Source organism: Ambystoma mexicanum, chromosome 10 (assembly GCF_040938575.1).
Source record: "Ambystoma mexicanum isolate Mex_15411 chromosome 10, UKY_AmexF1_1, whole genome shotgun sequence".
Lineage (NCBI taxonomy): Eukaryota > Metazoa > Chordata > Amphibia > Caudata > Ambystomatidae > Ambystoma > Ambystoma mexicanum.
The window spans coordinates 932388055-932400759 of NC_090932.1; the positions used below are offsets into that span (position 1 = coordinate 932388055).

Genomic DNA, 12705 nt, shown 5'->3' on the forward strand with positions numbered 1-12705 from the left:
TCTACAATAAATATGAGACATAGGTTTCCCTCAATTGCCTAATTCATTTGATCTACAGTAATTTAGTGGATCATTTTATTTTTTACAAAGGTGTACCCTTTTCATTTGCAGAATACCTTAACTCCATTTAAAACTAGGAACATCTTTTGTTGCTAGTGAGGGCAGTCATTGTATTGCATAGATTGTAGTCTTTACACCTGAGGATGTCATGTGATAACCTTTGCATAGCAATATGTGATGCACTTAGTTGAGTCCATGAGGACGACTAAGTTATGGATTCTAGGCGATTGTAGACTTGTTCAAATTCAGCCCCCGGATCAAATGAACTGCCACTAGCCAAGTTGTGCCTCAGAGAGCAGAAATTATTTTTGCAATTGCAAAACACACCGGGGACTGACAGACAAACAGGAGAATGTTAGGCCCAACTGCCACATCAAAATGCTTTTCCAGAGAAATAAAAGTAAATGGGCCTAAACATGCAGAAATACTGTCTTGCAAATGTGAAAGTAAAAATGTACTAAATTAATTTTCAAACTGCAAAATAGGAAACACTGTTTTCTTTGATAAAACAGAGAACAGCATGAACAAATAAGACATTTCCATCTGGGATAGAAAGGAACTAATTACCAGTGAGACTCCAGTGCCTGTATCAGTTTAAGATAAAGGATAATTTAAAGAGTAACATTGATGGCAAGGCACGCGAGAAATCTGCATATGAGATGAGGTCAAATAAGTATGTTGTCCTCCTGTCTTAAGAATTAAATGGTGACATGTAAAGTACAGATTTCTGTTCATTAGAGCAAATTTTCACACTGAGATCCAAAGCCACCTTTCCCAATGGATGCCATGCCTCTGCACTGCCTCTCCATCTCAAAGACAATCTCTTTGAAGTTTCTGGGCCAGAGAGGAGGCTGTATTCACGCATAAGGAGTTAATGGGGGGTGGAGTAAACAGCTGAATCAACAGAAATTGCGCCCTTATGGGTTGAACTATGAATAACTCTTGAAAAATAAAATCCAAGTGGATGGTCAGCTCAGAGATACTGATCACAGGCCTGTTCCTGGGGATTTACCATGAGCAAGGATGATGGGGCAATAGGCTCTGCTTTTCAAGATAAGCAAACAGAGCATTCATTAGCCATTGACTGTGCAAAAATGTTGATTGACTGTACTGCAGGGCTGGCTTAACACAGGAAGCCGTTGGCCAGATCTTCTGGTCAGTTTGAAGAAATTAAACTTAATGAGAAAATTGAAGGAATAATATGTTATTAATACAATGCCATTGGGTTGCATAGAAGATCATACTTTGCTCATTTTCTCAGGAAAGAGAGATCTCATGATAGTGGGACAACTATCACTGTAAAACTGATAAAAAGGCTGATTTGTTAATTTAACTCTCATACAAGTTCAACTTTAAGAACTAATGCTCCAACCTAAAATGTGGTTCTAGCTCTGCAGAAAATTTCATGAAGCAGAGATTTTGGGAGATGATAGCTGATTAAATTTCATATCTGTATAGGAAACTCAGGTCAATAGCATTTATCATTTTTTTTATAATTCACAAAAAACTGTTAGTCACACCTGCAACATTGTGCCAAAAAGGGACATAGTTCATTACGTCTGGCATGCTTATACAAATGTAAATATATATATCATTTCGTGTTTATTTGCAAAACATTTTTTGTCATGTTGGAGTTTTTAATGGCAGCATTGAAATGTGTAACTAGGGGGATTCTAGTGGGTGGCCTTCTCCCTCCCAAAATGTGGGCTTGCCAACTGAAGGGACCAATCAAAAGACAAGGGGCTAGTCTTGAATAAGGGGATTGAAGATAGTTGTCCAAGCAAAACCTATGATCAATGGGCTGGCATGTCATCATTTAGACATTTGTGGGTGTGGTTTAAGATTAATAAGGGAAAGCACAATGGAAATCAACGAGACTGCCTGAAATTATCTGGGTTTTAACTGCTGATGAGATTTCTGGAGAAAACCAAGAGGGGGGCAGAGGCTGAGATCTGTGACCAAAGAGAGGCAAAATAGAGGGAATAAGCTTGGAGAATATCAATGACTGATGGTGGATTCTGATTGTCCATGTCCTGTTGCTGTTAGAGGACCTGAGCCTTGATGTCCTTTTCCTGAGTGCAACCCAGAGATACTGTTGTATGTAAACGTGTCCATCCACAGCAATCTTGGCAGGGATCTGGTTGATTCAATAATGTTCCCATTATTGATTGGGTGGGCACACAAAGTAGATAGCATTTTTATTTAAAAATAATGTAATTAATTACCACATAGCCAAATTACATGGGGTGATTTTGTTGAAATTCGAAATTAACAACATAATGCCCAGTGTAGATAGAAATATAGTCTGCAAAGAACTTTGGTATTCCTATTTATTTTTGACAACCGCAAAATTCCCTAAAGGGAGGGGTACATTAAACACAAAATTCTTACTGCTTTGTATTCTCCTGAACCCCACCTTTAAGTATAGGGGTTCCAAATATGAAACTGAATATCTGGGTATGTATGCTAGGAAAAGACTTTGCTTTCCCAAAATTAAACAGAATGTTGACTGATTTAAAAGTATGCCTCCTATTGTAGTGAGAAAGTGGCACCTAGAAAGAGGCACCTCAGAGAAGAGAAATCTTGCATTGCATAGTAGTGAAAGAAAAAGGGTTGCACAATGAATTAAAAGTGTTTGTTCTGGAAAGCCTGTTGTGTTATACAACTGCCAGCATTGCTTAAGACACAGCCCAAGTCAAAATCCTTTTTCCATGTGCTTAAGTTAAGCATATTATAACTGTTAGCATTTTTAAGTGTGGAGGTAAATTAAGAATACAAAGCGCTGCATAAGTGAAATTGTTTTTGCCAATAGCCAAGCATTGCATATTCATTAAATTAAACTTCAAAACTTGTTTGTTTTTTATCTGTAAGAAATAATGGCAACCACATTGACAGTGCCAGAAACCAACCTGCCATTAACACCTACAGATGTCTGACACCATAATTCAGAATCTAGACTGTGTATGCATCAACTAGGTGTCTAAGCTCAAATTGGTGGCAATGTAAATTGAGAGGTGAGAACTGTTTTCCAAAAGGTGGCAGTATGTGTCCGTTTTTACCAGAAATGTATTGCCCTGTAGATAAGAGAGTAATATGAGGAGTAACTTGCATGCATACTTATTTTCTGCAGCCAATGGAGTTTGAAATGAAAGATTCCTTCTTCCCATTTCTTCTATGTAAAAGGTATATCCAGCACTGTATTTGTGTTGCTTATTGTATTGTGTGACCTCCATCTGAAGAAGTCCATGGTACTTTGAAAGCTCATGCTCTTTACTATCCAAGGGCACATTTTTCGATTAGTCAAGTAGAATGTATCAACAACTTACTGTTGTATAATTTTTAAACTGGACTAAAAAAACATCAAACCTTTCTTAAACCTGATTTTCTAAATTCCTATTGCTTGTATACAAAGTTTTACTCGTCAGATCCAGATGGTTAAATAATATAATTTAAAGAAAACACTGCTTCCCTTTGAAAATCTTAAAGTAGCAAAATATCCATCCACATTCAACTGTTGCTTCACAACTGCAGATCAGGCAGGCTTCACACAAAACATGACCATAAACCAGACAATTTTATCATAATAAAGTCCAAACTTCTCTGTAAATGCTAATAAACGTCCAAATTATCCCTTATACCTCAGGCACTGACTGTATTACCCCAATGGTTCCATTTCCCTGGTAAGATAGACCTAGGAGGTATTTAGATCTGTTTACCCGCAGTATATGACAGCTTCGATCTGGTAGTTTGTAACTTCATGCAGTCCTTGACCAAATTGATTATACATAACTCTGAATATGCACCTCATTATTGCCACGCACTGTGGACTCCATTTCTCCTTCCTGATTCAGGATGCTTGGTATAACAAATGCAAAATAACTTTCAATATTATGATTGAGAGAGAGACAAAAAATGCACTGCCTAAAGGATATAACATTTGGGTCCTAAACATAAGTAACATTAATGTGGCCAAATGTGTTAACTCCAGATCTGACCCATGAGGAGGAAAAGAGGGATGTAAATGCATTACCTCTTCCTGTAATAGTATGAAAGGAATCAATAATAAGTTTTCTCCACGTTGACAGATTCCTGTTTTTTAGGGGAAACCTGCTGTTTTTTTTCAAAATATCAGAATTACATGTGAAAGTAAGGTCTGATAAGTTGGGTTCACTATGATAAAGTATGGTTTATAGTGAAAATGTCGAAAACAAAAAAGTGGAAAAAAAGAATGTAAAAAAAAAATGTCGAATGTTTAAAAAAAATAAAATAATGGGGGGTTCCCCCCAACCCCCCGTTTATTTTTTATAGCTAAACCCAAAAAAACATACAAATAAAAAAACATATTTGATTTTTTTTTCGACAATTCTTTTTGCGACATTTTTGTTTTCGACTTTTTGGAGTCAACATTATAACTGCACACCATAAAGTGCTTGTGCCTACAAAAGGAGTGATCGTAGTTTCTACACAGGTAGGCTTGCCAGCCCACAGAGTACATAACTGAATCACTCATATCCATATGTACATCACTAATGTACATCAGTTATTTGGCATATCAGCACTTGTTAGGCCAAACGGTTACCTACCATGGACGCATACCCAGAAGAGATGCAGTGGCTGAGGAAGCTTTTTAGCAGCTTTTTCTGTGAGGATCCTATACATACCTACATGGCTTTGGAAAAGAGCCTAGTATAATATCAAGACCATGCATAGAAGTGCCTAGGAGTGATGCAACCATACCTAACAATGAACTAAATAAAATTGTATTATCAAACTATCTGCCATCCAAATTCATGGCCTCTCCTTTCCATCTGGCTTTGAATTCATGTTACTTCTGATACATTGTATATCCTAGACAAATCCAACGCATGCCTACATCTCTTCATGGACATTGTTAAAGAGGTTATGAGTTATATAGTTTGGGGCAGTGTGTACTGTAACATTCAAATTTAGAATTGGGGTTTGAGTAGAGTGGGTTAGTTTCACTTATTCCAGGAAAATAGTAGCATACCTGTAGGTGCATGCACATAGTTTGGTCAGAAAATCAAGCAGAATTAAAAGTTGAACAGCAATGCTGCATGAAGGAAAGATTGAAAGCATGCAGAGCAATGTAACAGGCATGAGATGAGTCTTAAAAGGAACAGTAATTGTTAATGTAGAAACAGGAGGGAAGAAAGAAAAAACGTGGACGTGAAGCTCAGCATCGTTAGGAGATTGTGCTAAATGGAACTCTGCTCAAAGCTCACAAGGGGGAGGTAGGTGCTGGAGGTTTCTGGCACGTGACGTGTGCAGAGGTGACATCATCAAGAAGGTTGGAAAATGTTAAGGAAAACCTACAGGAACATATAGAGTGGGCGGCGATGAATGAGGATGGCTGAAATAAGGATTAAAAGGGGAAAAGCGAAGAGAAAAAAAGGAAAAGGTGATCCCTGTCAGTAGGTGATCTTGGTGGAAGGGCTCTCTGTGTAATGCATGAGCGAAGAGCCTTCTGGATGGAATGCACTCGAGACTGGTAGTTGAATGGCAGTTGGTGCGGGCTGGCAGATTTGCAAGGGGTTTGGTAGAGACCATGGCTGGGGAAGATTGGGGTCTGAATCAGGGATTCTAAGGCATGCCTAGCTACATGAAAAGAAATCATATGGATGGTGAGTATAAATACATAAGTAGAATCTCTCTTGCAGGCTAATTGGACTGGACTCAAGTCAGAAGGAGTTGTCATTGCAAGGAGGGGTCCAGGCAGGGACTGTACTGTCACCAGGGCCTGTGTTTTAGTATACCAACCCTAACACACATCCACTTACATAAGCCCACAGTACTTAGGAAAGTCACCCCAAGTAGGCTTTGATGCAGGTCATCAATCGTCTTGTGGACTGTAAGAGGCATTAGGAGCTCAAAGTTGGTTTAATCCTGCAACAATGACATATGGGAACAGTAATCAAATGAAACCAAGATATGTAGATAGGTTCATTTAAACTGGTATTCAACAAAGTGAACAATATCAGGCAAATGAAAGACATTTGACAAATAGCCCATGCTCCTGTGCTCAAGTCACAGTGCAAGGGGGTTATGGACAGAGAACAATGCCACATTCCCCCTTCCCTATCACAGAAGTTCAGGAGAAACATTAGCCAAGTTCAGCCACCTGGAAGTAACCATGGTAACCAGAATTAACCAGGGCAATTTGAATCGAATCAATATAGGCCTAGAGCATAGAGATATTACTTTAGGGATCAAAAAAGATTTCACGAATACAAAGACACAAGAGTGACACTGTTCAAGGAACTAGTAAGTTACTTCTCAGGCAAACAGCCCGAACTGGAGAACAGGTACACAATGAAACTGCAGTAGATAAACATGCAGGGATGCACAGAAACTTAGATTTGGAGAATAAGGTATGCAATGACATTGGAAATAGAAATGCACACAAGAAATGGGTGTGATTTAACCTAGGCCTAAACCAAACTATTGACTCCATTCAGGTTGTTGAGAACAGTGAAAGGCAAAAGAAAAATACACATCAATACGCCAGCTTGAGTGTTGAACTCAAAGAACAGTGGGAAAAAAAATAAAATAAAAACAAAGTATATTGCAAGTAGAGAGGATGAGGAGACTACAAATAAACAAATACACCACAGTGTGAAGGGTGCAGGATGGGACACTCATGGCACTGGTGGTAAAAAGGGAGAGTGTTCAAATGGGTGGTCAGGAAATGGGCCATCACCTGTTAAATGCCTTGGATGATTCAGTTCAAAAGGTACCCACGTGAACACAGAACACATCAGAAAGAAATGAAACAGAAGTAAGTGAAATGACCAGTGTGGCTAGAGTGACAACAAAAAAATGTGATGGGTTCCATTGCCGATGAATCTAATAGTGTTCATATCTCCACAGAGGTACATACTCCTCAAAGGACACATACAGGTGAGTCACAAGAGGAATATTTTATGCCACTGATGTTCAATGCGGTGCAGTTAACAGGTAAAATGGAAGTGTAGGATAAATTCCGAACATGAAATCATCATGTGTTACAGCATGAAAAAGGAACTACTGTAAATATAGAAAAGTCATGTACAATAGATAAGGTAAGTGATGTTAATGAAAGTTATGTGGACAAAACAGATAGGAAAAGGGGTGAGAACTCCAGGAGGCCCATTATGCATGGAGGCCAGTCAATAGCAAAGCTTCAGATGGGCTCACAGGACAGAAAAATAAACAAAGAAGAAAGAGAAAGGTTTGATAATTGTAGGTGTGTCTATAGTGCTTCTAGTAACATGGTTAGCCGCACTTACAGTAAAAATATATGACAACATAGCTAGACTGACGACCATGGAAAAAATGAAAATACTTGTGAATTTGGCACATGATTTCTAGCTATAGAGGTTAGTGGTTCTGCAGTGTCCAAATGCTTGGATCAGTGTCCTCTGCAAGAAAAGGGGGGACATGTTAGAGAGGTTATGAGCTAAAGAATTTGGGGCAGTGTGTGCTTTAACATTTCAACTTAACACTTAGAATTGGGGGTGAGCAGAGTGGGTTAGTTTTAGTTAGGCCAGGCAAATAGAATAACTACAGGTGCATGAACATAGTTTGTTTCAGAAAATCAGGCAAATTAAAAGCTGAACAGTAGTGCTCTGTTAAGGATATATCCAGACTGCACAGAGCAATGTAAGAGAGGCGAGATAGGCCTTGAAAGGCACACTAATTGTTTGTGTAGAGACAAAAGGGAAGGAAGGAAAAGTGTGGAAGTTAATCACAACATTATTAGGAAATTGTGCTAAAGGACGCAAGGGAGCAAGGTAGGTGCTGGAGGTTTCAGGCATGTGACGTGTGCAGAGGTGACATCATGAAGAAAGTTGAAAAATGGTAAAGAAAAATCTACAGAAGCATATAGAGTGGGCGGTGATGAATGATGAGCGAGGATGGGGCAAAAATGGAAAAAAAGTGGGGAGAAAAAAGGAAAAAAGCAATCTCTGTCGGGAGGTGATATCGGTGGAAGGTCTCTCTCTGTGTAATTCTGACTGAAGGGACTTCCTGCTGGTATGCGTTCAAGACTGGTCGGTACACGGGATTTGGTGCCGGCTGGCAGCTCTGGAAGGAGTTTGGTAGAGATTGTGGATGGGGAAGATCATGGTCTGAATCAGGGGTGCTGAGGCAGGCCTAGCTGCAGGAAAATAAATTATTTGGATGGTGAGTATAAATAGATAAATAAATAAGTAGAATCCCTCTTGCAGGATAATTGGAAAAGTGTCAGACTGGACATGAAGCAATAGTTCCTTCGCCTTTACAGTACCAAAAGGTTAATGAAGTAAGCTGAGTTCAACATTTACGAGTGACAGTTTGTCCCTTTGGTGCAGGTTTTTTTGGGATAATGAGCCATCCAATAAGTGAGTGCAGGAGGACCACTGAAAGCTGAAATCCAAGTGTTTTAATATAGCTGCAATAACAAATGACTGCAGGGGAGGGTCGCATAGGGTTCTAACAAATCATATGTGCTGTGAATACCTTTCCAAAGTACATGTTGATTTACGAGTGTGTTTTATATTTGCTGTTTTTATGTGTTAGTGCCTATATTCAAAAAGTGATGTGGCAAGATTGCCTGATGTAAGATGATGATTACCTATATAAAGTGTAACTGAAAAGTGTGTAGTGGTTTTTATTGTTTCTAGAGCCTGTCCCTTTTGCATCCAGGAGCATATGCAGTACTAAGTCTGATTGTGTGCAGCTTAAGTCCCTAGCAAAAACAATAAAGTTAGCAAAAAGGAAGAGGAAATATACTTCTTCCTACAACCTTTTGCTTGCATTTGATACAAGCCATCATATGCCACTAATCAATCTTGTAGAGAAGTGAATGGGCATCAGGAGGCAGGACTGTAATTGGTTCACTATCTCGCAACAGAAAGATTCCCAATTTACCGAAATTGAAAATGTCCCTGATGGCCAATGCAGGGGTAAACACTACAAGCTGCAAGCTACTAGCCAAGCATGAAAAGTCACTCACCTCAGCATTTCTCCACAGGCACACAGCACAACATTCCTTGCAGCAATATTTAGTTATCATTTGTTAATGGCTAGTTGTGAGTGCACATTTTGAAGCCTGACCTGAGAAATACGGTTCTCCAAGGATCATCCCATTTCACTTATATATGTATATATATATAGGATGGGAACAAGTAGAATTCATCAATATATAGATGGTGTTTAACTGTGACTATATTTTCCACCTTAGAGGATACCTTAAGAAAATATCAGACTGATGTCACAAGTAAGTCAAAAAAACAAAAATTGAAGAACAGCATTTTTTTCTAATCAACTGCACATCTTGCTATTAAGAAATGTTTCAGTGTTCTTGCGGTGTATGGAGCCCAACACCAACTTACAATATAACACAAAAAAAACGATTTGTACTGGATAGCACATTTCACCTCGACCTGCACTTCAAACATGAGGTAAGATTAGCACAAATCCAACTATGGTTTCTTAAACCTATAAGAAAATTCTGAAACTGACTCAAGAACTGTAATTTAAGAACTGATATGGTCTGACTAGACATGAGTAACATACTCATGACGTGCTGTCTAAAAATCACCTTTCCAAGACACAAAGATAGTCAAAGGGTCTTGCCATTTTCATCACATTCCATCAACATTTAGATTGTTACACTGTCTTACCCTGGATGGGTAACGTAAGACTTTATGTTTGACCAACAAAGTTATCTCCCTGAATGCACCAAAATATCTGGTCAACAATGTGATCTTCACTGGGGAAACATGGTCAAAAACAATAAGATCACCTAGAACTTTCATGCTTCCTTCCTACCAATATCAATTCATCCATTCCTTCCTGCAACATAACACAAGAATCTGGAAGTAAATTCCCCTTGATTTTCTTCCAGCTGAGTCCACCATCATTTTCTTAAAATAGATCTCTGGCAGCAGTTCTAACCATACGTGCCCACTTTATTCTGCCACTTGCCTCCTTCCTCTAATGTTCAATGGTGGGCACTCACTCATGCACCTAGTTGGCCATGTAGCTCCTGTAATGATGAAGCACCCATATCTATTCACTTCTGATCCAGAACATGATAAGTACATTCAGATCTTAACATTCACAGATTTGTTAAATAATTGCATGTTAATGAGCTAAATTGTCAATCAGTGCTCCACTTCAATGTCTCGCCCAAAATAAAAGCATGCGTACTCCCTTACCACCATGAAGGCTGATCATGGCGCATGGCTGGATTTATATTCAAACAAGACCCAAAAAGGAGCTAAAGAGATTAGTTTGTGTTACTACCTTTGGGCCACTAAGTCCATTGATACAAAAAACTATCAAGAAAAATTGGCACTTGGTCAAACAACCTGGCAAACTTAACAACATCCCGTGTTTTGCCTTTAAGAACAATAAAAACCTAGGAGACTCTTTAGTGCACACTTTTTTAGAGCCACTACCACCAGCAGACAATACACTATGGAATTTACCGCCGGTTACGGGGCATTACAAGCGTGGACATTGCATAGCATACCCTTTGACTTTACAAAAGAAAACTTTTGAACACAAAACAGTCCAATGGACTATGAAAGATCACACAAACTGCAACACGAAGGGCGTTATATATATAATACAGTGCCCATGTGATCTATTATATGTAGGCAAAACCAGACGCCCCAAAAAGATGTGTATCTCTGAACATCGGTCCTGTATCAGAAACAGGGTAGTTGACAAACCCCTAGTTGAACATTTCTTTAAGAAAAACCACAAGGACACAGAATTGAGATGGTTTGTGCTTCAAAAAGTAAGACCAGCTAAACGGAGGGGAGACTTAGGAAGAACTCTGACCCAACTGGAACAGCGCTGGTTGCATAGACTAAACACAGTAGAAGCAGGACTTAATATCTCAGTAGACTGGAAGTCTTTTCTGTAATTTGGCTTTGCTGTACAGCGTTTTTAAACCATTAAGGGTTTCTACCAAAAACAGCGAAATTCCGCCCTTATAAATGAATACTAAGTACACAAGACGCTGTCATTGCAGTGTTTCTAGGACTACATAGTTTCTCTCTCGCCTCCTATAATGAATGGAATTGTTTAATATTTGGGAGCTATCATGAATGAGGGCAAAATTGATAGATAGAATCCAGTTTAGTATCTGTAACTGTGCAGAAGAGTCTAACATGTATTTTTATGGTCATGTGCTCCGATGTACTTTAATTACCCTCTTGATCCATCATTTATTTCGTATCATATATGATCCATTTTACTAACTTAGGTGCATTGACATGGATCACCAAAATTGACATGTTTCTCGGTAACTTGAGCTCTGATTGAAAAACAAATGAAATTGCTCAAATTCACAGTAGGCATCACAAATGGGAGTAAAAATAACCTGGACTATATGCAACCGTATAGATAAGTTGAAACACGGTTGGCATTTAGTTACCATGGTAACCAAATTCCCCCAAAAAATTCACAAAATGTTTTCCCAATAAATATTTTTTTTCCTAATATACATCAATATATCACCCAACTAGATGCAAACACCGAACATTGTTTGGTGTCCATTACGGGCCGTTGGAGAGGCTACTAGCAATCTCTGTTTTCTCGAGATGGCTTTTTCACTACTCAAAGATGGCCGCCCGTATAAATATGCATGGAGACCTAGCAACAGCGTTAGCTACGCGATGCGTCCAGACCTCCATGCAGACAGAATTACTCAGCTTTTCTGGTGAAACCTTGCATCGGCTGCACGCCGCTCACCAGCGCCCCAGGTATGCATTGACCTGTCATTGCGCATACCGCATTCAACACGGTCGGTGCCAGCAAATCATTAGGACACTCGCCTGGGACATGATTTGGTGAACTTCTTTTTCTAAAACGAATGAGACTGAAGCCTCGTATCTGAGGTAAGAATACCTAAACCTCATTACGCTATTTCTGACCCACATGTGCATACAGCCTACAGCTGATGTACACTAAAGTAAAAATTCCCATAAGGTGGCTTAAATTACATATTGCCCGTCCTTTGTGTTTTTTTTTCAATAATAGAATCTTGCGGGGAGCCACACAGAAGTGATTAGACCCCCGCCAGAGTGCCTGTGGCCATAATTTGACCCATAGGTAAGCTGTGTTTAAAACTATCTTGACACAGTTCATGATTTATTCAATATGAATCTATGTTAACTCCTACACTCCCCTGACTACATTCTCCCTTCCTTCCTCCACAGCACAAACTTTATGTTCACACAGCATCCCGTCCTGGAGAAGGCCGTATAACGATGAGGCAAAACAAGCCTACATAGATGGCTGAAACACCCCGGTGTAGACACATTGTTTAAAACTACAGTGTATTATCTGTTATTACAAAATGTATTTGTGTTACGTATTATATTGTGCTTGGTCACAAATGTTTATTTGTTTTGTGTAAATCTCTGTCACGACTAACACTGACAGTATGAGTCAGTAACTTCTTTGCACAAACCATTGTACTATCAAAAATGTATACTGGTGTATTTTAATGGATGCTACATCCCACGTATTCTTGTATTTGTGGACTCTTACAACCTCATAAAAAGAATCAAGATGTTTTCTAAAACTGAATATGTGAGATTGTGCTTTTCATTCACAGGTGAATACAGAGGGAAATAGGGTAAAAGGAGA

The 12705-nt window shown here is 39.0% G+C and overlaps 1 long non-coding RNA gene across 1 annotated transcript in view; it reads right to left on the reverse strand.

The window, feature by feature from the left end:
* LOC138493256 (uncharacterized) overlaps positions 1-12705 on the reverse strand; it is a 227259-nt gene that overhangs the window by 69579 nt on the left and 144975 nt on the right. The window lies entirely within an intron of this gene.